The sequence below is a fragment of the Rhipicephalus microplus genome, chromosome 3, assembly GCF_043290135.1.
Source record: "Rhipicephalus microplus isolate Deutch F79 chromosome 3, USDA_Rmic, whole genome shotgun sequence".
Lineage (NCBI taxonomy): Eukaryota > Metazoa > Arthropoda > Arachnida > Ixodida > Ixodidae > Rhipicephalus > Rhipicephalus microplus.
Genome location: NC_134702.1, coordinates 52,855,840 through 52,882,094, shown reverse-complemented (window position 1 = coordinate 52,882,094; position 26,255 = coordinate 52,855,840). Strand labels below are relative to the sequence as shown.

Here is a 26,255-nt window from a genome sequence, read left to right as displayed (position 1 = left end):
TAGATGTTTTGTTCACCGAAGAAACACAGTGAGAGAATATTAACGAAAAAAAAGCTCCTTCATTTTATTCTTCGGGTTCATTCAGCGAAATCGTTCGCTTTTTGAATGCGAAGAGCTTCACTTTAGCTCCTTGTGACTGGGTTTGGGCCTACGACAAACAGCTGTTTTGGCCTTTTGTGTCCGCCGCTTAATTAATTAATTAATTGTTTATATATATTAATTAAATAATTAATTAATTATATTTAAACTGAGGTGCGATTGTGGAATTATAGTTTCTATTTGTTTGAATGAAAGCTGACATATATTCCTGTCTTTCTTTTGTACCAGTCTCTTCTGTGGTTATAACAGTTGGGAAGATCTATCTATCTATCTATCTATCTATCTATCTATCTATCTATCTATCTATCTATCTATCTATCTATCTATCTATCTATCTATCTATCTATCTATCTATCTATCTATCTATCTATCTATCTATCTATCTGTCTGTCTGTCTGTCTATCTATCTATCTATCTATCTATCTATCTATCTATCTATCTGTCTGTCTGTCTGTCTATCTATCTATCTATCTATCTATCTATCTATCTATCTATCTATCTATCTATCTATCTATCTATCTATCTATCTATCTATCTATCTGTCTGTCTGTCTGTCTGTCTGTCTGTCTGTCTGTCTGTCTGTCTGTCTGTCTGTCTGTCTGTCTGTCTGTCTGTCTGTCTGTCTGTCCGTCTGTCCGTCTGTCTGTCTGTCTGTCTGTCTGTCTGTCTGTCTGTCTGTCTGTCTGTCTGTCTGTCTGTCTGTCTGTCTGTCTAAAAATACAGCCACCGGCCAGCCTCGTGAATGTGAGAGGGTACTTGGAAACCGGGCTTAATTCTAGTTCCCGTACTCTGTGTTTTAAAGCGAAAGCTGTTATGAGAACACAACTCAGGTGACACGCAGTTGCCCGCTGCCGCCACCGCCGGTGTCCGTAGCCACATTGCGAAAAAATGAAGAAAAAAATTAGCAATAATGACAGGTGGGGCTCGAACCCGTGTCCGCTGTGTGTTAGCTCAGTATTCTATCACTGATCTATGCTGAGTTACTTGATGGCAAACTTGCCTTAGGCAGGCTTGATATCAGGAAAACAATCGCGTTAATACGATTTATAGGGCGTTTTAAAACAGCGAAAGAACAATTACCAGTCGTCGCGCAATGCGAATAGCGTAACGAGTGGGCCGTCTTATGCTTCAACCCATTACAAAAGCGTGTTCTTGTTTCCATATTAACTGGGGCGCATACCAACTTCAGCCATAATTCCTCATTTTTGTGAGCCACTGCATGAACAGTTGGCATAAAATTCCTTGCAACTGTTTAGCGGATACCACGCTTCTCAGCAGAATGACGAAAAATAGCATAGCAAATGCCAGCCACTACTCCCAAAAACCAATAATAATGCTCTAGTTGGCATCAAGGAAGTGTGCTTGCAGTGGTTACTTAATGAGTGTTTTCGAAATGCTGGAAGGCCACTCTTTTAGCTTTTGCTGTGACTGTGCTGCGCCTTTCGCGCAGCCCTGGCGTTTTTTGAGAGTGTATCAAATCAAATTTAAAAGAGTTTATCCAGGCGTGTATACAAATGATACGTACGTGGCTAGTAGCTGATCCAGTAGAAGGAACACATAAAAGGTAGCAATGCACATGGTTGGTCATGAAAATGATTGCTTTTACACATATGGAAGTTTCAACAATGTACAATCTACGCATGAAAGGTGACTACAAATTACTAGACAAGAAAAATGGTTTACAAGAAAAGCTGAAGCTGTGCATAGTTCTCATTTCTAGAGGCACAGTGTTTCAGGTTTCAGCTGCGAAGAATTATAACAATCGTTCGCCATAAACATTGTTGCAGGGAGAAAGATTTAAATTTAACTGACCTGTTTGCCTTGCGTTTGCACGCGGGAAGTTTAATATAGTGTTCTTAGGCCTCCCTAAGTCGGCCGTTTCCTGAAGATATAATAATTCAGTGCTGCTTTATGTAATGCACCTAAAACTATCCTAATGTTAGTTGTTTGTTTCCTTGAAATTATGGCTCCTACCCACTCAGAGGGATTGGCCAAGAAAGCATAGTGTACTTTTTCTGTGAGCATTAGACTCGAAGGCGAAAGACTACTTCTTCGTCGTCGTCTTCTTCTTCTCAGTTGACTGTATCTGTTCTTCAATGCCCCATGAATGCTATCTGTAACTCACGTTATTCTTGCTGTACCTCCACGGTATCGGCCCACCTTGGACGAAGCGGCAACGTCAGTGTGATAACGCCACATATTATGATGACATTTGATGAGATGATAATGTCATGGGATTACGTCAAAATGAATGAGCATCAAAAATTCACCGGACGTCATCGCAAGTGCGATCAATTGAAAAACAAGGCGTAAATTATTGCTTTAGAATGCGGTTGAGAAAGCTTGAAAAACGCATGGAATACCACAGAGTGGATAAGTTTAAATAAGAAAAGAACGGTGCAGACCAATACAGTAAACGATTATATTTTGAAGTACACGGGCTTACGCGACAAATGAAAGAAAATGTTTCCAAAAAAGTGAACCTACTGGCAAGTAGCTCGAAGCTTCGTATGCTCTCAGAATACGATGTAGACGACGCCCATATAGGCTACTGAAAAGATCAGGGCAAGACGAGGTTCACAAGCCAGCCCCTATTTTGGTGCGCTTTTCATCACGGCAGGTGCAAGATAACTGGCTCAAATGGACACAAGGACTAAGGAAATCAAGGTCCGTAATCTTAATAAGTCAAAACCTAACGGTATAACACAAAAAAAAATTTTCTGATTTAAACTGGATTCTCGTGAACTGGGTATCTCGTGAGTGGCTTGAAAGTACTTGATGAACGGTTTGTTAGGGGAGGTAATGGCTCATGAAAACAGAAAGTCATCTTTCATGTTAAGACTGCAAGGCAACAGACCAAAGTGCCTGAGTTTACGGCTACTGTATTACGCTTTGGTATGCCTACCTTAGCAAGTTAGACGTCGTGTTGCTATGCTTCATGATGCTGGCCTGCCGCCTTCAACAGCCACGTTTAGATGGAGACACTGCGAAAGAAAGACACTTTAATAAAATATAAAAAAATCTGGCGGGCCTAATAAACATATCGTGGTTTCGGCAAGTAAAACCCCGTAATATTTTTTATTTGGAAAAAAAAGTCACAAGAGGAGGCGACAATATAATTTTTTTCGGTTACTTGATTCGCAACGGCTGTTGGCAGACACGAGTACTTCCTCATTCCGCGACGTAAGAGAGTGTCCCGCTGTGTATTATGGAGCAGTAAAAAAGCGCAAGGTCTCCGCTCCAACTATCTGGTCCTTGAAGAGTGCCGTTAGAGGGCAAACAGATAAAGTTTCTGCCGCATATTCCTTATTTTTTTTCACATAAACTTCTTTTGTAACGTTACTTTCCTTTCTTTTTTTCGTGCGGAAATAGAAAACGTCACCGCCCAGATTATCGCGGCCTCTTTACGCAGCGTACAAGTTACGGCGAAGTCACGGCAACACCCTCAAGCCGAACCCTCGCCGTGAGCATAGGTACGCGCAAAATGACGTGCACGCACGATTCTCTGACTCACGCCATACTTTCCCCTCAGGTAAGATTTGCCATTCTCTCTCGCAAGCGTCGCACAGTGCAGTTTTATGCACTTTCAGTTCGCAACCTTAACGACTGCTTCTTTCTGACTGGTTGTGCTATAGTGAACGTGACCAGGCCCATTGAGCTCTGCTTAACATTTATGTACCCAATGGATCTGGCCACCCGTTCACAGACTTGATTGCTTTTCTCGTGTTTTGTTAATTACTTTTGCTTCTAGTCTTCAACTTTTTTATTTTCCCATCGTTCTTGCAGTATCTGTTGCCTCTTTTCAATAATAATAATAATAATAATAATAATAATAATAATAATAATAATAATAATAATAATAATAATAATAATAATAATAATAATAATAATAATAATAATAATAAATTCTCACTCAAAATCCTTTACTATGCTCACCTTCAAGCTACCACATCACTTCCTACCGTGTAGCGCAGCATATATACCGGTTGAAATAAACTGGCTAACACCCATGCTTAAATCGTATTTTCTTTCCTCCATTGATTCCTGCCCCTTCACAGCTCTATTCGTAGCATGTCTAACAGTTACCATTTGAAATTTTCTCAACAAACGACACCGGCCCAACATAAACATGACCACGTCATGTAGTTACACCATGGACCCAAGATCTGTTCCCAAGTGAAGGAACGATCTCCCCAAGGCACACTGGAGATCCAGGCGATTTCGTTTATTGTCAGGAGAGTGGCCAAGAGTTTCTGCACAATATATCAGCCAGGGAGCCACACAAGCCCTTCTAAAATTCTTGAAGTGACTGCCTGTGAAAACCTGCCCTGTGTGTGTGTGTGTGTGTGTGTGTGTGTGTGTGTGTGTGTGTGTGTGTGTGTGTGAAACGTGTCTCTCCTTCTACCAATCTCTCTCTCTCTCTTTTACTTTCGTATTTCCCTCTTCCCGTGTGTAGGGTAGCAAACTGCACGTAGTCTAGTCAACCTCTCTACCTTTTCTGTATTCCTTCTCTATCTCTCTTTATACAACTAACAGCGGGCAAACCGAGAAATGTGGAGGAGCGGACGCATACACACTCAATAAATCTGTTCGCACTGTTTTGTAAGGGCTCACCCTGATTGGGCAACACTTTGCCACAACCTTCTTGAAATGAAAAGGTTGCGTGAAAATTAGACACTTTCACAAGCGAGGGTATGGGGCAAAACGCAAGCCGTTTATACTAACACCCACGGAGCATTGAGCAAGTCATATTGTGTGAAAGCAGGCAGTTGCACAGTTCCCAAGTCAATTTGTCCAAAAAAGTAATCGATAGAAATCTTTTTGGAACTTTGTGAAATCGCGAAAAAAAAAGAACTGCGTGAGTTGGTTCAGAAGTAGTGAAATACAGCTCACACTAATTTTCGGACTTTTATGGCACCACTTAGTGTCCATGAAGTTCTTTTCTATCAACAAAGCTTTAAAAGTATTCGAGGCTTACGCTTTCAGTTCGGGCGTCACGAACGAAGCAGTTTTGTTTGATACGTTCCACACGGTACGTACGCTATGAACAACCTTAGCGTAAATGTCAGAAGCATGAGGTATAGTGTAGACTATTAAACTCTTTTCAGCTTAATTACTTTCATCAGCCTATTTGATTAGCCATACAAAAGAGAGCACCCTAGCCTTGTAACGTGCACCTACAGGATTGCTCAGAATCGCACGCAAATGGACGAACTAAAGGGCACATATCTACGCACATAACTTTTGTAATTATATTGCCTTTGCGTGCCCTAAACCTTTTCCCCAGCACAATTTTAAATAATATATATAATGAATTCGGCAGAGACGTACTTTGGGGATAGATATTATGCGAAGCATGCAATTGAAAGGTGACTGTCTTGTGATTTTTTTTTTGAACGAAACGTTACAAAGTGGCACTAAACATATGTACGAATGCACGCGCAGGCATGCATTTGTACATTAAAAGCCGCATATGCATACATATGTGTGCATTAAAAGCCACATATGTTTCATATAGCCAGTTTTTTACAGATACGTAACGGTGCCAACATCAACCTGTATATTAGCAACAGCCGAAGAGGTAAGCGTATATGAAGCGATGGTGCTCGCGAGAATGGCAGGCCTGGACACTGCTACATAAATCTAGTTCAGCGGATGTCGCCTAACTACAATTGACGTTAACCAGACGTGACGGCTGTATCATACGAGTACATATATAACGGTTATAAAATTAGATAGCCAGCACTGCATCCGCAATGGACGTTTCACGACATCAGGGGCTATTTGAAAAGTATAGTTCCGAGACCGGGCTTGGCTCTTTGGTAGAATACTTGATTAAAATTTATTAATGAAACGCAGAATGTTTGACTTAAATTGCTGCTGGAACATCAACATGTATTTTTTGCATTCGTAAAAGCGACGCTGCCGATTTTAGCTCTTTCTTAACCCTCATAGATAGTGCTAACGCTCACGCGTTAACACTTGCCATGTCTGTTCTCGCCGTCCCATCGTCAAACACCTGTGGCACATACCCGCATACCCGTGGCACACACCCACCCACAGGTTTCTGCCGCATGTCCGGCGACAAAGGTTTGATGACGTACGTGTTAATACTGTGACGTTATTTACGTCATGACAAGCAAATCATATTCGCCAGACCATCTTACCCTCCCATTGCTAAAACACGTTGGTGGGCTAGCTGCTTTGCATCCCTGTATTGTGAGTAAGCACAAACAGACAAGGGCATAGAAAGAACTGAGAACTGACACGGACAGAGCGTTCTGTCCGTGTCAGTTCTCATATGCCATGCTGTCTGTTCGTGTTTACTAAGAATTCATGGTTACCCTCCCATACTAATTTTGGTTTACCCAAACTTAAGGGGGTGATCACCAGAGCACACAGACGTAGGCGGTGGCTAGACCGACCGACCGACCGACCGACCGACCGACCGACCGACCGACCGACCGACCGACCGACCGACCGACCGACCGACCGACCGACAGACAGACAGACAGACAGACAGACAGACAGACAGACAGACAGACAGACAGACAGACAGACAGACAGACATACAGACAGACAGACAGACAGACAGACAGACAGACAGACAGACAGACGGACGGACGGACTGACGGACAAACAGATAGATAGATAGATAGATAGATAGATAGATAGATAGATAGATAGATAGATAGATAGATAGATAGATAGATAGATAGATAGATAGATAGATAGATAGATAGATACTCAAAGTGCCTGGAGTATGCAAAGAAATTGTTCGCATTTAAAATCCTGGCAACACGATTGGTCTCAATGGAGAAACAGTCCAATCCTTTACTAATGCTTGCATTTGAACTGTTGCAGTACGATTTCGGTGTCTTCATCCCTGGCCTGAGAAAAACTGAAGTGAGTGTGATTAGCACACACATTATCTGTTGCGATAAGGTGTAATTAGTAGTATACTAAGTGATCAATATACACCTACTGCAGAATTCACATTATAAATAAGGTGTATTTAGTAGTAGTATACAAATACGAAAGCTTACGGCAGGCATGCTGAGTTAGCTCAGTCTAACACTCCATGGCCAGTAGCTTAGGTTTGAGATATTCTAAACTAATCATATGAAAATTGGAATCTTGTTTTTTTTATTGTGCGGGGATTTCTTTAAGGAAAGAAGCATTGGTAACTCCCATTGTTAGCTTTTTTAAAGATAGTTTTTCTTTTTTCTTTTAAGATCTATTGCTTACTATCGAAAAAGGACTTGATGATCATCTTACAGCCATTTTGTTACATAAAAACGAGTTCAGGAACAGACAAAATAACTCGTCTCCTACCTGTCTCTTTAACATAATTTTTGTTTCGCTTTTATTTATCGATACTTTTTTTTCTTAATTAGACTTCGTGCTCAACTCGCCACCAGGCCACTCGCCTCCTCCTTTCTGAACCCAGGTGTATATTGTACTCCCGTTGAAAATGTATTCAAATGTAATTGCATTTTATATCTTTATAACACGATGTTCTTCCACATCACTGACATGTCGGTTTCTTTTGATGTCCCCGCAGTGACGCTGTCTAAACAAAATCCGTGCTGTGTCTAACGGTCCAAGAAAGTAATCAGTCAATGTCAATGCGGATAAACGAACGAACACTGGTGTGGGCAGTATGAAGCCCCCGCAGATAACACACAAGCAGAAACAGCAAAGTCCTAGGTGTGGCGGATTAGTAAAAAACGAAGAGCGAAAAGCTTTCTCCTGGTCAGCTCTTGTGCTCCAAATTGGCGCTGCTCCATGCGACATTGAAGCCAGCACCTATGCCGCGTGGCTAGATAGTGGAAGAACCAGGAAAAGCCAGGGCGAGATCCAACGTTCCGATAGCCCATCGCCATCGACGACGTCGTCTCAAGGGCGAGCTGCCTCGCCTACAGTGAGTGCGTGTGTGTCCTGCTACACTCCTTCAGACTGAGCCTCATCTTCGAAGGTACGACGAAGAGCAGGAAAGGCGTGGATGGAAAATAAATGTCCACATTAAGAAAAAGAAGGGTGCACGTGCGTGTAAGATTGTGGTATACGTGTGGCTGTGTGTGCAGGCTATATGAGGACTATATCGTCCGTCCACTTTTTCTTTTTTTGCTCATTGCTTCTTTTTATTGCGCTTTTTCTTGGCGTCTCGTCCTCTGTACCCGCGGGGAAGCCAGTGAGAGCGTGAAATCCCACAATACAAAAACTAAGACAAGACGCGCGCCTGACGTGTACCGTGTATCGCCACCTATAACGTGTGACTGTGGCTATCATCAAGGTTGAAGACGTCCGAAAGCCTTGAAAAAAAGAAAAAAAAAACCCTTTAGATGACCACAAGCGCTTAAACAGGATGAAGAGGGAGTTGTGTGTATAGCTTGAAGAAAGCCGCACAAAAAGCAATCGTGTTGAATATAATTCGTTAGCTTATAACTCTTCAGCATTCTCTCCTGATTTCTCGACTCATGTTCGTGAAGCCATAGCATCTTATGTCTGTTTCCACACAGCTTTTGCCGGTGTGCTATTTTGATTGAAAACTTAAACGCCTGTTGCGTACGCTGTGAACCCACACCTTGGAGCAGAGGGCGGTAATATTTTTTAATCACTGAAATTTTGGTTTACTACGCTGATGTCGAATAATGGTTAATACATACTGAAGTTTTTACGCTTTTGTTTGTATGTGTTCCTGTTTTGTTTGTATGTGTTCCTGTTTGTGTTCCGAAGTACAAAGATGGCAAGCAACTCTGCAGTTACTTGCCATCTTTGCACATCGCCGTGTCCTCATTACATGTCGTAACATGATTCTTTTCGTTGCTAAATGCGCGCTATACACCGGTACATTCGTTACTGCTAGCTATGTTGCTTGTGAAGAGACACCTCTTCGGTGCTTAAGAGTGCTGACCATGCATACAGAGTATCATGCATACAACAATTATTATTTTTGTTTTTGAAATAAGGGGGTGTATTTTTGTGTGTAAATGAACCCTAAAGAGATGAACGTTTTTTCTTCTTGTATTAGTAAATTAGTTCTTCCGCAATACCGAAACAATCATGCTTGCTGGGACAACATGCTTAGTAAGCCAGAAAACTTGCAAAAAGGAAATGCTGGAGGCGATGCCACCTTTAAACTCTCGTGACGTCATTGAATTTGATGGCGTATGCTAGGGCCTGTTTAGTTCACAATCGGCAAAAGTGAAGCACGAAAACTTTTGAAACATGCCAAGTTACAGAAAACCTTATTGTGCCAATGTCACCAGAACATCAAAAACACACTTTGATATCTGTAACGTCAGCAGCACTGATTCTGGTGTGATAGCATTCGAAATTGAAAATTGAACCTTGACATTCTTGTCTATTAGTGAGCCTACAATGGTGAAATTAACGACATTACAGTCTTCTTAGTACACTGTATCAATATAAACGATTTCATTGTTTGATTTGAGTGTCACTTTAGGAATTTAAGAGCTTTTTGTGCATTTCCCATTGTAGAACGTTCGTTCGAAATTCTGCCACTGCTCAAACCCTCCCGGATGTGTATCTCGCTTAGAGTCGCTTTGTAGATGGTCGTACAGGTTGCAGGTGTCCTGTAGGGGGGCGTGCACACACCATAATTTGCATAGATTGCCAGCCGCCAGTTACATAGCCAGAGGGGTGGTACTAGGGGAGGGGGGTTTTGATCCCCTCTCCTCCGGTCGAAAATTCCAGATTGTGTATGCATATATGTACGTGTTCATGCACGTAAAAACACATGTACGGCCATACCTAATGGAGGATTCCTCGAAAGTAATTCATGGCTAAGTTGGTATTCCCCTTTAGATGGGAGCCATCTTTGTCAGGGTGAGGCAGGACATGTGGGTACCGCGACTTGAATGGAATGAATGACACCGAAAGCACTCCGGTCTTCCTTATCACTAGATGGTCGCCAGTGTTCACTCGCTATCACCTGTGTTTTCCGACCCAGAGTGCTACGCTGGCCACGCCCACACGTTATAACTGGGGTCAAGATTATTTACTTTTTTGTAAACCTGGGGCCAGGTACAAAATAATTTGCTCTGTATTTGAACATGTCCGGCAACCACGCACATTCCAGGAAGACACCATTTCTCGATCACATGCATTGAATTACGAATAGCCGACATTCGCATCGTTTTTTGATACGGACCGAGAAATACCTCCTTTATTTCTTTCAACACCAGTGCAAACACGCACTCCTCAACGGAGGCTGTCAGTGCGCCTTACACCCGTATTCACAAACGCTCCTCGGCTCGACTTCCACCCTTCACTTGACAGAGTTGAGGAGTGCGCCACTACTCGGCTGAAAAGGGCGCTGCGCTACTCAAGAATCGCAGCAGACTATCCTTGATATGCAGTAACTTTCCGTTCTTAGAGATGGTGCTCCCGTCGGCTTTTTCAAGTGAAGGTGAAGCGTTGAGTGAAGGGACGTTCTAGAATACGAGGGTTAGTTCAGGGAGTGTCGCGATGCCACGCCGCGTATAGGGTAGGGCTGCTTGCATCACAAGTGTGTCCGAGCGCTTTCCTCCCGGAGGTGCGATAGACAAGTTTACTTCTCTAATATCATACGTCTGGCAGATTTGTTCTTTTGTGCTCGAAGCAATGCCACTGCTACTACATAGCGCTCTTTATGTCAGCACATGCAGCAGCCTCACAGTGACACTTCGACATTGGTTCCCCGCCTAGCGTCACGAATGGTGACACACGGTCTCAAAACACCGTATCTCTTACAGAGCCATCGGGACTGCCAATAATGTAAAAACGACGAATGCAAGACTCCATCCTACTGGTCTGTTCACAGCTGAAGAAAAAAAAAACTACTTCATATGATTTGCGTCGTGAGGCACCACGTGATAGGTTCTCTCCCCATTACCGCTAAGCACAAGCGAAGGCTACGAAATGAATGACAGCAGGAAAGTGCTAAAGAAGAGGGTGGTGAATGGCTTTATCGAGCGCATCTGTATTGAACCGAAAAAAGAAAAAAAAGCGTGTGGCGTGCGCGCCTGTCTCCGAGGAGATAAGGTGTAGAACGCAAGGCGACGGGTAGGTGTCACCACCATGTCGTCTTAGCAAAGCGTTGGAATTGACTGATTGATTTGTGGGGTTTAACGTCCCGAAACCACCATTTGATTATGAGAGACGCCGTAGTGGAGGGCTTTGGAAATTTTGACCACCTGGAGTTGCAAAGCGTTGGAAACACTTGCCTTTTCGTGCAAGCGTTGCATGGTCAGTGCAGCATGATAAACGCTATGGTCCTTAGAATTACTTATGTATGCCTATTCTAGTAAAAAATACACATACAAAATATTGACGAGTTGTTATGGCACCTCAAATATGCGCAATAATTCATTTTTAATTGACATATACCACAAGTATGAACGCCCGACCATGAGCAATATTGGTGGGTGCTGCGGATGGGGTCGGCCGTTTGGTCACTTTGGTGCCGTTTAGGTTACCGTTAAGTGTGGGCAAACAGACAAAAGTACAGACAGACAGACCAAATTTTTTGCGTCGAAGGTGCCCAAGAAAGACTATCGTCTATAAAAATAGAGGATGCGCTGGACGAAGTGAAAGCTGGGTGAACCACGCACACCGTCTATCCAGAGATAGCGCCACGTTTCGCACAGTGAAGTGCGCATTCATGGCCCATCTGCGCGCTACAAAAGGGGCAGTCTGCAGATGCTTACACCCAGCACAGGATTGAGGTGACTTTGCTGCCAGGAAGGACGGATGCTGTCACCCGCTCTGGCCGACTGCTGCGGCTGGAATTCATGGTCGCTGACTCACTGTCCCATGCAAGGTCTCGTTGTCCCTTAGCTTACTCTAACGTAAGCCCGTCGCGTTAATGTTGTTGTTTTTTGTGACTTGAAGTCTCCGTGATCGTTTACTTTAACTATACGGGCGGGACGGGGCAATCCGGATACGCAAAAAGGGCAAAAAGTCTTCCAAATAACGCACTTCACTGAAATTAAAATTTATCTTGCAGGAAGACGTCTAGAGTAGCAGAACCACCCTTTCGTTTTCCTGATTTATTATTTATTTTGTTCAAGCTAGTTTCTTGTCATCTTTTTGTCATTGCATGTTATACGGTCCACCCTAATAATAATGGACGGAGTTTAACGTCCCAGACCCATGGTTTAATGACAGAAGTGATAGTGGAAGGCTACAGAAATTTCGACCACGTTTAACATGCACCTAAGTCAAAGTGCACGGGTTTCGAGCATTTTCGCCTCTTTATCGAAAACGCGGACGCGGCTATTGCAATTGGATCCCGCGACCAAGCGAGTCTGCAGCTGAGCACCGTGACGGGTACACCACCTACCCTCTTAATCGATTAAAATTCAGAGTTAAAGCTTTGCACTTTGCACGTCGTAAAGATCACGCTATATCCCGATCGTACATGAGGAAAGAAGAGCGGGTTGGCGAAGACTTTACGACATTCTCATTCCTATAGGAAAATGTGCACTCTCCTTGGTGCGCTTTCGCGCGGGGCGACTGGCCGACATCCACGCGTATGCTCTGCAATGCTGCCCGGCTTTGAGGGAGATCATTCAACTGTTGCTTCCCAACAGGTAAATGGTCTCTCCCCAAACCGGACAGCATTGCTTAAAATAATTGCACAATCCACCGACGAGTTTCTTTTACAAGCAGGGATGAAATGCGCGAGTGAAGTTGTGCTAAGCGACAATATCCGCATAACGTTACCTCGGTATAGTTCATTGATATAACGTGTTGTATAACCTCTGTGTAGTTAATTGAGGACAAAAATAAACACATTTGTTGATTTCCACGACCGGTCCCTGCCGGTGGCACGTTATCTTTTCGTCGACCTTTCTTTCTTCACATCTACATTACAATTACTTCTAATAACATCCCCCATACGTTCCTTCGCATCGCTGTCTGTTAGTTATCATTACTATTGCGTCTAACTGAAGAAAACGAGCCCTGAAGTTTGCACATTCTTTCATCTGTATAAGAAGCATGATTGATATGTGAGGTTTAACGTCCCAAAATCACCATATGATATGAGAGACGCCGTAGTGAAGGGCCCCGGAAATTTCGACCACCTGCGGGGTTCTTTAACGTGCGCCCAAATCTGAGCACACGGGCCCACAACATTTTCGTCTCCATCGGAAATACAGCCGCCACAGCCGGGATTCAATCCCGCGACCTGCGGGTCAGCAGCCGAGTACCTTAGCCACTAGACCACCGCGGCGGGGAGTGTATAATATGCAGTAACTCAAACTTCACCGAGATCGTAACGCCGCATAGTGTGACATGGCGTAAGTGACGGAGCACCAAGCTCCATGTGCGGCGTCACCGATTTGTGACAGTGCACCGTATGTATAAGGAGGTTGTGTTGCCAATCGACCACCACTGATTTCTGGTGGGAAACAGTTTTAAATGATGTAAACCAAATTAATGTAGAAATTCAGATGATATGCGTGAGTCAGCCCAAACCAGTTTATAAAGTTTCACCCGGAGCAAAAATGCTGCGCACCTTCTTATCGCATCATCACTGTTAAGGCGCATGCGGTGCGCTACGAATGTGATGCGATGCGACATAGCCAAGCCGTTGATGGAATATGCATGATATCAGACTGGCGGAAGACTGTCAGCGTTGTGAAAACACGCCAAGCCTATCACCCGTGCGTACTTGTGCGAGAAAAGAAACTTTTGAAGAAATACCTCAGTGATGTGAAAAGATTGATTGATTGATTGATTGATTGATTGATTGATTTGTGGGTCTTAATGTCCCAAAACCACCATATGAGCATGAGAGGCGCCGTAGTGGTGGGTTCCGGAAATTTTGACCACCTGGAGTTTTTTAACGTGCACCCAAATCGGAGCACACGGGCCTACAACATTTCCGCCTCCATCGGAAATGCAGCCGCCACAGCCGGGATTTGATCCCGCGACCTGCGGGTCAGCAGCCGAGTACCTTAACCACTATAGACCACCGTGGCGGGGCAGTGCGAAAAGCGTATACACTCTTACAAGCGGGACTTACTTAAAATAAAGTGTCCTATTCTACCTAATGAAGTATGCAGGAAAAGTCATTGGTGTGAGCATTAGCACAAGGGGCCCAGAGTTCATACTCCGCTGGCGAGACATTTTGCAGTTTCACTGATTGATTGATATGAGGGGTTTAACCTCCCGAAACCACCATATGATTATGAGAGACGCCATAATAGAGGGATCCAGGAAGTTCGACCACCTGGGGTTTTTAACATGCACCAAAACCTGAGCCCAATGGCCTAGAGCATTCTCGCCTCCATCGAAAATGCAGCCGCCACAGCCGGGATTCGATCCCGCGACCTAAAGAGTGACACAGTTGTTTTTCTTTGTGCACAGGTGACTATATATACACTACTACGCTTCGTATAAAGGGCAAAATACACTCGTGGACGAGTGAACGCATGGCAACAATCGGGGCGCCGAGTGACAACGTCCCCAGTCATAAATCTAGTGGCTCTATCTATAGCAATTTCTTATTTATTCTTAATCCTAAGAATTAAGTATACAAAGATGATACCGATGCCTACGGTTTATCTTACACAACATGACACTTGTTGCATTACAATCAAACATTTGACTAGCTATACTCAAACAAGCATGTAAATAAGGAATACAGACCATCTTTTCCCGCTTTCTATGTCACTCTGCCGGAGGGATTTGTTGTCTTGTAATGCAGAATTTGAACTATTCCTTTTTCGCAGTCGCTAGGCAAATGGCATGTGTACATCACTGGAGTTACTTCAAACGATTACATCTATTCCTTAGTTTGGTCGCACGATAATATTGAGCACAGGTCAATTGAGTAACTTAAAATGGTTGTAGAGCCGCTTGACGCTTCGGTGGGTGTCATTTGAGCCACATAGAAGTGCTACCGGCAGCAGCCATCTGACTCTCACAGAAGTGGCAATGTGCCCCGCCGCGGTGGTCTAGTGGCTTAAGTACTCCGCTGCTGACCCGTAGGCCTCGAGATTGAATCCCGGCTGTGGCGATAGCATTTTCGGGTGCACATTAAAGAACCCAAGGTGGTCGAAATTTCCGAAGCCCTCTACTACGGCGTCTCCCATAATCATATGATGGTTTCAGGACGGTAAACCCCACATATAAATGAATCAGATGTGGTAATGTGATCATTCGTATAAGTGTCTTTTCACTTTTCCTAAGAGAATTAGGGTACTCTCTCCTACAGCACGCCGACTCTGACCCACCTTGAAAGTCACCGTGCGTCTCCAAAAACAATTCGTTTACGAGGCAAGTGAGAACTCTTCGAAAAGCGTCACACACGTTCATTTTTCATATATCGCGGAAGTAGCAATCGAAGGAGCAAGACTTCAAGGAGTAACACGCAGAAGACTGACGTGGAATGGCCGCATCGCGATGAAAGATTGCCCTCCCTGCGTGGAGGGAGCCTAATTGGCTCTGCAGGAATATTCATTAAAGTTGTTCTCGCTCTCTCACTGTTCTCCCTTCCCGCATACCCGGTTCAGTTCCTTACGATAGCGAAGCGTGTGTTAGCTCCATAACATCGTTGGCTATTTTTTAGGCTAACTCGTGCCTTCATTTTCAACAGACTGGTGGCGATCTTGTGGGGAGGTTTACCCAATTTTCGTGGCGCATACCTGTTTTGCGACGAAGCGTGACTACACGACACACCGGCGCTTAAGACGCTTCGCACCTAAAATGAGAATAAACTGCAGCATTGTTCGACGGGCGTCGGACATGAAGTCCTCAAAGACCACATGAGTTGTTAAGCTCCATGCACTTTGCATCCACTATGCACTATATATGTTTATTTATGATGCATGCATAATGACATGCGTGTGCCAAAGACGTGGAATCCAATTTCTCTTGAACTTTGCCGGGAGCAAGGTACTCCTTATTTACGTGTAGGGGCGCGCGAACGCATTCTCTAAAGACGTCCCCTTTTTTTAAATTACCTTATAGTGCCTGTGTGTTAGAGGTATTACATCACATAACGTTACAGTTTGTTCCAGGTGGCTCAGTGGTAGAATACTAGGATGCTACTTAGCGGACCTGGGTTCGAGCCCCACTAAGTCATCAGTACCAAGTTTTTGACTACGGTTGGACGTCACGTTTACCCGTGCGTACGCGTTCCACATAGGGATGGTCGACACCACCGCCTACGCTCACTGAGTAGATGATGAAGAGACAATACGCAACGTCCTCCGTGACTGCCCGGAATATAACCTAGAAAGACAATACCTTTCTAATACACTAAACAAGTTAGATGACCAGCCGCTGTCAGACGAAAGCATACTGCGCCATCGTCATGACTCATCATCATTGAAGAAGGCCATGCAAGCGCTACTGGGCTTCTTGCGAACTACTGTCCTGAAGGAACACCTCTGAGTGGATTGATTTTGTGTCTGCGTGTGTGTCCATGTTTTGTTCTTATTTATTTTCTACCTCTGTTTCCCTCCTTCAACCCCCTATTCCCGAACACCAGTGTAGGGTAGCATACCGGATACTAGCATTTGGTTAAACCTCCCTGCCTCCCTTTTTTCTCGTTTCTCTCTCTCTCTCTCTCTCTCTCTAATTTGTTGCTTCCGCAATCGTTGCTGCACCGACATCTTTTACCGTTTAATCATTTCCCCAAGTGCAAAGAAGCCAACAGTGCTTACGTAAGTTCAAGTGTTATGCCTTTTTTCATCCCCATCTATATCGCTCTCTCGCTGATGAGCATGAAAATGGACTAGAAGATTTTTAGGCAAGTGCGCATTCCTCTCCTCTTCTTTAACACAGACAAGAAACAACGCTGATTTCGACTATAAAAAAACAGGGATGAACTTATACTGTTTTTTTTTGTGCATGTCACTTATCATTACAAAAACCATGCGCGTGTAAAGGCGACAGTAATTACGAGCTCGACGTTCGCTTCATAAGTGAATGCGCGCGATCATCGAGTGCCAGCTTTGTCACTGATCATATCTCGGAATCATTTAGTGCACTTCGAGCAGCGCCGGGCGGCATTTCCCATTGTTTTCGTAATCCTGGCACCCGAAAGAACTAATCCCCAAGACGCGAAACTCGATCCAAGGGCGGAAGTTTTACGGCCATGGCGAAAATTCGTAATCCCCTCCAACAGTACCGAATAATCATCTCGACGTCATCATTCGTGATTCGCACGCCACGTGATTATTTAAGCCTGCGATGGCGCGTATGCTCGGATTGATTGTGAAACTGTCGTTTAGTTTTAAGCCTCGCAAGTTTTAGCGATGGAGATATTATGATTATGTCATGCAAAATGCTCCGGTAAATGACTGTTCGATCATCGTCTGGCCCATACCAGTGGTTATTATTGACGTACTGATTGATACTTTTTTTCTTTCATCTGAAAACACAGAAAAGATGATGTCGTAGGGTTTGTGGTGGTTGTTGTTGTTCCTTGTTTCCTGAAGAATTGTAGCATACGTGTAAGCGGCTCTGTTCCCAGCATTTTCAAACATTCCAAGCACCATTCCATGCATTCGTAGTACTTTTCCTAAAGGATAAAATGAAAACTCGCTTTCTTTCCTGCTGCATTTTTTTTTATTGCGTAGCTTGCAAATATAGCCATTTTGATAGGCGGTCAAACTGCGCACTATAACCAGATGGAGCTTTGGGGCTTTTCCAAATGATTTCATCGAAGTGTGCTTTCGCATCTTTGGCTTTATTGACAGTGCCGTGTGCAATCTTCACAAATGAACATTTACATATTTTATCGGGACGGCTCAGTACTCTCCCGTAGTTGAGTACGAAGTACTCGAAATCGTTGAACATTTTTTCTAAACACACTTACTCTAAGTCGTTACCCACTTTTCCTAAACACACTTTGTGCCTACTTTTCGGCACTTCTGAAAATTAAGACTGCTCTCTGTTTTGCCATAGTTGAGTACGAAGTACTCCAAATCGTTGAACTGTTTTATATAAACACCACGATTCGTCTTGTTCTTATTGAGGGACGGCTTACTGCTCTCCCATAGTTAACTACCAAGTACTAGAAATCGCTAAACATTTGTTTCTAAACACTGCTCTGGCAGTAGAATACATCCTGCTCTAAATTGTTGATCATTTGTTCTAAACACAAACATTTGTGTCTCGTTCTCACCATTTAGGTTGGGGACAGCTCTTCGCTCTCACACAGTAGCGCAAGTAGCTCTCTCCACCTGTATTGTTAAAGGCGTAAAGCCATTGTTTTTGTGTTACAAGGCATAGTTGATTTCAGTTCATGCGCCCTTAGCGACATTTTTTTTTTCTGCTCATACACTCGCAAGCGTACTGTACTCGCGTTTTGAAACAGGGCAAGCTAGAGCTAAGTAGCACACATACTTTCGTTTCACCGCCTTCAGCTCAAGCCATTTGTCATAATTCTGACCAGAACGAGCAGATCAGAGCCAACGTGATCTTTAGAGACAAAATTCGCAGTGACATGACGTGGTTATTTCGAGAAATGGTGCTTACGCATACCATCAGTTCTTGTGTGTTTAGAAAAAAAGTGTAACGATTTAGAATGATCGGTACTCTACTATGAGAGAGCGCTAAACCGTCCCGGATCAGAGGAAAATGTTGGACCGATATAACACAGATTTTTGGCGACCTCCAGCTCCTATACCGTGTTTAGAAAAATTGATTGTCTCAGACATCAATAACGTTTCGACAGAACATTTTCTTGTTAGACATACATTAACGGTGATGATAAAACATACTTCATTTACATGAACATGAGATGACGTGGAAAGAACATGTACATTCGATGTTTCACGCAAACATAGCTTCAGAACAATGTGTCACAAAAGGACATACACATATGCATGTTGCAAGGTAAACAAAGGGTACAAATAAAACAATAAAGATTGACGCACATCTACGAAATGAATATTGATGATGGAACGAAACAGTGTACAAACGATCATGAATAGCGGCCTTTCGTTCTGTAATATGCTTTGACTGACGGGTGAATAAATGTCAAAGTTTTTACAGAGTTGTGGCCCCCTTGTTTTGTTTATTTTGGTTAATGGTGTGTCGGACATCTTTTTGTTGACAGATGTTCCAGTTTTTCTCACATGCAGCTGCAATACGACTGCTGTGAACGCCGGATACCGATTTACGGACATTATGTGAGTACTGCACATTGCTATTCATTATATTTTTGTGTCCTCTCTTTCTTTACTCCTTGGTGGTTGAGTAAGATGTTTGTCATTTTTGGATAGGGAACTATAGCGTATCTTCTTATAACTTCTCATCTTTGCGAGCGTGAAAATGAAAAATTTTGTTTTAGTCACATTTAAATGACTAGTTAGTCACTAATAGCAAACACCTGTTGTTGTAATTGGCTAATAGCAAATACCTGTTGTTGTAATTGGCAGGTCGGGGCTTCAAAACTCTAAATCCATATTATTCACTGCAGCCCTTTAACAATCCAGACAACAGTGCAATAGTTGAATGTGATTTGTGCCACTAGTGGGACATTGTGGAACACAAAACCGATGACGTAGTGGGTCTGGGTATTTCATCTCATTTGCTAAAGCTACCCATATAAGACCATTTCAGTGCAATGAAATGCAACTAGTGGATTTCAGTCCCATTCATGCAAGAAATAACTTCTTGACGTTAACCTTCAAAACAGCGCAAGTTTTCGCGTGGTGGCCTTGCATGTGCTAAAGCTCCCTGCTGCACTATCGACAGAATTCATGCGTGCTCCACGGCACCGCAGCGCCGACTGTCGGACAGTAATGCTTAGTGAAAGAAGGGCCCCACAAGCCCGTTCTCGGTTTCGCGTGGTTTCGCTTGTGCTAACGGTGTTCAAACCCTAAATCGTTTCCTTCCAAACAAAGCAGTTCCTTTACGTGAAAGAAGAGCGACGATGTTTTTGGAATGCTAGTTCGAAAATCGAATTCGACGTAGTATTAGCGCGATAGAGTTAAAAAGGTCGTTTCTCGGGTTTTTTCTGTTTCGGCGATGGTGTCAGCGTCATTGGTAGTAAGCGAAACATCATCCTTTTGTCCATGACCCGAAAAATAAAAAAATATATGCACATAAAAGAAATTATGGAAAAATTCGGCAGATACCACGTACCTGGGAATCGACGTTATGCGAAGCCTGCGAAGGAAACGTGTCGTTGCAATTTTTTTATTGAGCGACACGCCATGAATTGACGCCAATTGTGTGTACAAGGGTTGCACGCACAGACATATGTTGAAGAGTTGAAGATGTTTATATAACCAGTTCTTCGCACTTGCGCAACGATGTCAACTGGAACATGTGTATTATCAACAGCAAAACCTGATACGAAGCGCTGATGCTCGCGAGAATGCTGGCCCTGGACACTGCTACATACGACAATTGACGTTAACCCGACGTGACAACTGTATCAAAGGAGTACATATGTAATATGTTAATAAAATTGGGTTGGCGGTACTACAACAACTATTGACGTTTCACGAAGATTAGCGTCTAGTTGAAAAATAGTTCTCAGACCTTGTGTAGCCCTTTCGTACAATGTTTTGTTGCCACGCAAAATGCCTGGGTTCAAATCCAGCTCGCTCGCTGACATTTATTCTTTGCATTCGTTGGGTCGACGCTACCGATGTCGGATACTTCTTAACGCTCGTGCGTTAAAATTGTCCATCTCGTCGTTCCTGGGTAGATACCAAGTATAAATCACCTAAGGCCCATAAACGCATACCAGCGGCACATACTCGACCGTGGGTATGTGTCGCTCTCTGACGGGAAACGTTTGACGACATGCACGACGGTATTGTGACATTATTCATGTCCTGATCAGCGCGTCATATTCGTCAAACCATACCATTCCATGCCAAATTTGGTTCACGCCAAATTAAGGGGGGTGACCACGAGAGTGCACCCAAACGTAAGCGGATAGATAGATAGATAGATAGATAGATAGATAGATAGACAGATAGATAGATAGATAGATAGATAGATAGATAGATAGATAGATAGATAGATAGATAGATAGATAGATAGATAGATAGATAGATAGATAGATAGATAGATAGATAGATAGATAGATACGCTCAAGGTCGCCGAAGTTCGCTAAGAAATGCTTCGCATTTAAAAAACTTCGGTTCGAGTGAGAATTTAAACAAGGCCGTCTACGTGACATGCATTTTTTGTACCACACAGTCACGCTATATTACTTCAAGATGCTTCAAAAAACGCTATACGAATGTCATTTATTGAAAAGTGTCTGCTTAAATTGTATATAATTGCGTGGCAGAAACGTAAAAATTCTCCACGTGTCAAAACACGTGAATTACGCAACGAGAGCTTGTTTTCAAGGTCCATCCATTACAAAACCCTCCGACATGTTTTATCATAATCAGCTGCGAAATCATCAACAAAGCCTATATTATAGGCATGAGGTTTGCGTTGCGGATGCGTATTTGCTGATTTTCAAAAGGTACAGCTGTGGTGTTGTGGGCCAATATTGCGCGCACAGTCATTCATTTTGTTACAACATATTTGTAAGGCACCGGAGCCACGTCAACTTGGGGGATAAATTCGACACGGTTAGAAATAATTTTCATGGCAAGATGTGGCCGATCTAAAAAGATACATTACCCCGGCACTCTCTATATACTTTTCAGTGCCTAGAATATTAAGGAATGACTAGTTTTGTCGGAGGAAAGCTCTGAAGAACAGCCACTCATGAAGTAAGTAAAACATAGGCCAGAAAATCAAGAAGAATGCTAAGTTTGATGGCAAGGTGTGGCCGATCTAAAAAGATGTAATACCAAGGAACCCTCGACATAATCCTCAGTGCCTAGAATATTAAGGAATGACTAGTTTCGTTGGAGGAGAGTTTTAAAGAACAGCCACTCATGAAGTAAGTAAAACACAGGCCAGAAAAATTAGAAGAATGCCAAGTTTGATGGCAAGGTGTGGCCGATCTTAAAAGATGTAATACCAAGGCACTCTCGACATAGTCCTCAGTGCCTGGAATATTAAGGAATGACTAGTTTTATTGGAGGAAAGTTCGAAAGAACAGCCACTCATGAAGTAAGTAAAACACAGGTAAGAAGAGTGAGAAGAATGCCAATCACGTTGGAATGCGTCACCTTCCACAAGTGAATGCAAAGCTCGGGGAAGGAGTGGGCATTATTTTTGGTCTCTCAAGAGCTAAAAAGGAAATGAACGATGATGACACATCGTCTACGTCAGAAAATTGGACGCACTCTCTTGCAAGAGAAGAAAGAACTTCAAGTAAGATTTTTTTTTTTTCAAGAAACACGACTTGTGTGAGAAGTAATAACGAGGACAAAAGTTCTGAGTCCAAAAGCTCGAAGCCTTTCTCGTACTTCTTCACTTCATGAGTTATTTTCAAATTTGGATTTCCAGTCCACTTTTTTCCAAGAAAAAACGCTTCGTACGGTGAAAAAGAGAGAAGCTCCTTAGAGGGCACAGACTTGCTTGTCGTCTTTGTTTTGTTTTTTATGTATAACGTGAAGTTATTATGCCACCGCTGTTCCGTATAGCTGACCACGTTTCTCAGCCAGGGTATTGTCTCTGAAATACCGGTTCTGATGTGAGGATTATTTTTTTATACTACGTCATCGCTTTTATAATCAGGTACCCAAAGCTTTGCGTCGGCGTTTCCCTCTACTACTCATACGTTGTGCGCTAACTTCTCAGGATGCACATGCACGTTAGATTGTGAAAATAGCATGCACCTCCCCAGTAACACAAGCCCTGCGAACTCTACTCTAAGTACCTGTCTACTCGATTATTTCCTGTAGAGACGGAGAAGCGACCGACAGCCGCGTTGCCCATTTTTAGGGGCGAAGCTCCTTAAGCCATAGGTGAAGCGTCCGCAATGTATGCAGTAGTCGTCGTCGTCGTAGTAGTAGCAGGTTGCCACTTTTCACTTAGTCCTTCGAATGTCCGCCGGATGGCGGTACTTGTGTATGATGAATATATGATGAAAAGATGTGAGATGGTGGTACTTCATCATCATCAAATTCTAGATGGCGGGAACACTCGGGACACTCGTGCAATACTCGGTCTTGATTTATAAAAGGCCTTCGATACAATAACGCACTCGTCAATCTTGATAGCGATCGCAGCCCTCGGCCTAGGTCATTAATTTTACTACTTTATCCGCTCTTTTCTCACTCGACGCAGAGCCGTCCTCCGCGTAGGAGACCTCGTGTCGGAAGAAGTGGAGCTCGGACAGCGGGGCACTCCTCAGGGATCCGTTCTCTCACCCACGCTCTTCAACCTTGTGATGATTGGGCTTTCCGAACGACTTTCAAAAATAGATGGGCTAAATCACACTATATATGTGGATGATGTAACCATATGGTGCTCCACAGGGTCAGAAGGCTTCATTGAGTCCGCCCTGCAAGAGGCTATCGACACCACCGAGTCTTACCTCGACCACACCGGTCTCTGGTGCTCACCTGCGAAGTCGGAGCTGTTGATATATTTGCCCAAACGCCGGGGTGCCAAGCCCAAAGGGTGGAAACCTCCGGCGGAACACAATATCACCCTCCCCATCAGAGATGGTCGTACTGTACCCAGGGTAGACACCATCAAGGTCCTCGGCATGATCATCGAGTCTTGCGGAACCAACACCCAAACAGTACACAAGCTCAGGACTAAGACTGAGAATGCCATACGACTCGTACGTAGAGTAGCCAACAGGCACCATGGCCTCAAAGAAGACAACCTGCTGCGTCTCGTACACGCGTTTGTTTTGTGCCATTTTACCTACGTTGCCGCTATACACAAGTGGCTGCGTGCTGAGCGCGATCAACTCAATGCGCTTATTCGCAAGGTGGTCAAACTAGCCCTTGGCCTCCCTATCACCACTCCAACGTACAAACTCCTCGAGCTTGGCATACATAACACGCTAGAAGAGATCGCCGAAGCTCAGGAACGCGTCCAATAGACCCGACTCACTACCACCAAGGCGGGCCGCCATATCCTGCGCGAGCTCGGCTTCTTCTCCTCGAGGGCCAGGGACCCCCCAGAGTTGACTCTAATTCCCCGTGAAATCCGCGACATTATCACGATCGCTCCCATACCACGAAATGTACACCCCGAATACAACAGAGGCCGGCGCCTTGCGCGGGCGACCGCCATTCTCAAGCGCATAGATATGGAAGCGGACAACGTCTCGTTCGTGGACGCCGCTGCCTATCGCAACAACCAAGCCTTCGCCGCGGTCGCGGTATACTCCGCGCAGCAGACTCTTAACTCAGCCACAATCCTCACCCGAAACACCGAAGTAGCGGAGCAAGTAGCTATAGCTATAACTATGCTCGACAGCAAACGGAAATTCATCTACAGCGACTCCAGGCCGGCCATCAAAGCCTTCGAACGCGGAGTCATCTCCGACCAGGCGTTACGTATCCTGCGCAATGCGGACCCGAGTGCCCTGAAGCACCACACTGTCATCTGGTTCCCCGCCCATCTCGGCCAGGTGCCGGGCGCCCTATCCAACCTCAACGAGATCGCCCATGATGCAGCGCGCGCACTTCCCGACCGCACTGCCACAGGGCAACCTCATCTTGCTGGGTTGGATACCAATCGGGATGCACCAATTACGTACAATGAAGTTACAAAGCACTTTTACCTGGAACGCCGCATTTTTCCACCCCCACATTCGAAACTTAACCGACCGCAGGCGTTAACCCTACGCCTATTACAGACACACACGTACCCAAACCTTGCCATGCTTCACGTTTATTATCCCGATGCATACGCCAGCGACACATGCCAATCATGTGGACACACAGCGATACTCGCACACATGCTCTGGGAGTGTAGAACAACTCCTCCCGACTCTACCTCAAGCAAGTGGGAGAGGTCCCTCAGGAGCTCACTTCTCGCCGACCAGCAATGGGCCGTCCAGCAGGCCCACGAAGCGGCCGCCAGGTACTCCCTGTCGGTCCCTACGTGGGAGACGCCCGCTACGCGCTAAGCGCGTCCTGCAGGACTGAAATAAAGTTTTTAGATGCGGAGCATCTAATACTCGAGGCTTGTGGTGCGGCGCCGTCCGCAAGCTTCCTCCTCCTTCTTCCACCATCTGTGCATCCCTTCCTCCTCTACGCGTGCTTCACTCCTCCACCAACTGTGCACCCTTCCTCCTCTACACACCGCGTGCGCTTCTCCTCTTCACGAACATTCGCTAGCTGTATAATGTAGCGCGCATGTGCCGTCACGCTTCGAGAACATCGGCAGCTGACGCGCGCGCATGCACCGTAGCGCTTCGAGAACATCGGCAGCTGACGCGCGCGCATGCGCCGTTGCGCTTCTCCCCCTTCTCGAACATTCGACAGCTGACAGTGCATGCGCCGTCGCGCTGTATATATACTCAAGGTCGGTGCTCGCTCGCTCAGTTGCCGCTCGTCGGTTGGTTTGTACGGCGCGTCGACGTCCGAGGTCGCAATGATCGACGTCCCTTCGACCAGCGCCGGCCAAAGTGTTGGCGGAACCGCAACCAAGTCGTCGTCCGAAGACAAGGCAGCGCGGAGAAGAGCTCGGGACGCCGAACGTAAACGTCGGCGTCGAGCGGAAGATGCTCAACTTAGAGAACGTGAAGCCGCTGAGAGACGTCAGCGTCGAGCAGCAGCACCGGATTCGGCCGCTTTGAAACGTAGGCGTCGACAAGAGGACCCGGACTTTCGAAAACGGGATACGTGTCGTACGTGTTCACTCATTTAACACCCCATTTCACAACCACGTTAACCAATTTAGCCATCGACCCAAGTAAGTCGCACTTTAACACCCCGTTAACCAATTATATGCTCCGCATCCTCCTCAGTGTTCCCCCGAGGGAAGCTGCGGGCAATTTTTTTCATTCCATTCCATGGTGGTACTTGGAGTGGTCACATGATGAACGGGTGGACGATTGGCGGAAGCAAGAACGAACGAACGAACGGGTGGAAGCACGGACGGACTGATGGACGATTAGCCTCACTTATCATTATTCTCGCCGTAGATATGCTGTGATTTTTTTTCATTGCGTGCTCACAAAGAGTTCTGCCTTTCGCCCGCATCATCACTCGTCTTGTGCGCTGCGTAGCGTTTCCTGCAACCACTTTCCGCCGGTATAGATGGAAGTCTTGCTCCTACGTATTGTTCTA

The 26,255-nt window shown here is 44.7% G+C and overlaps 1 long non-coding RNA gene across 1 annotated transcript in view; it reads left to right on the top strand.

Annotated features, from left to right (window-relative positions):
• Nucleotides 1-26,255, top strand: part of LOC142803733 (uncharacterized) — a 256,809-nt gene that overhangs the window by 162,146 nt on the left and 68,408 nt on the right. Inside the window, exon 2 of the long non-coding RNA XR_012894253.1 lies at nt 19,187-19,259. This is a non-coding gene — a long non-coding RNA (uncharacterized LOC142803733). The remainder of the gene's footprint in view (nt 1-19,186; nt 19,260-26,255) is intronic.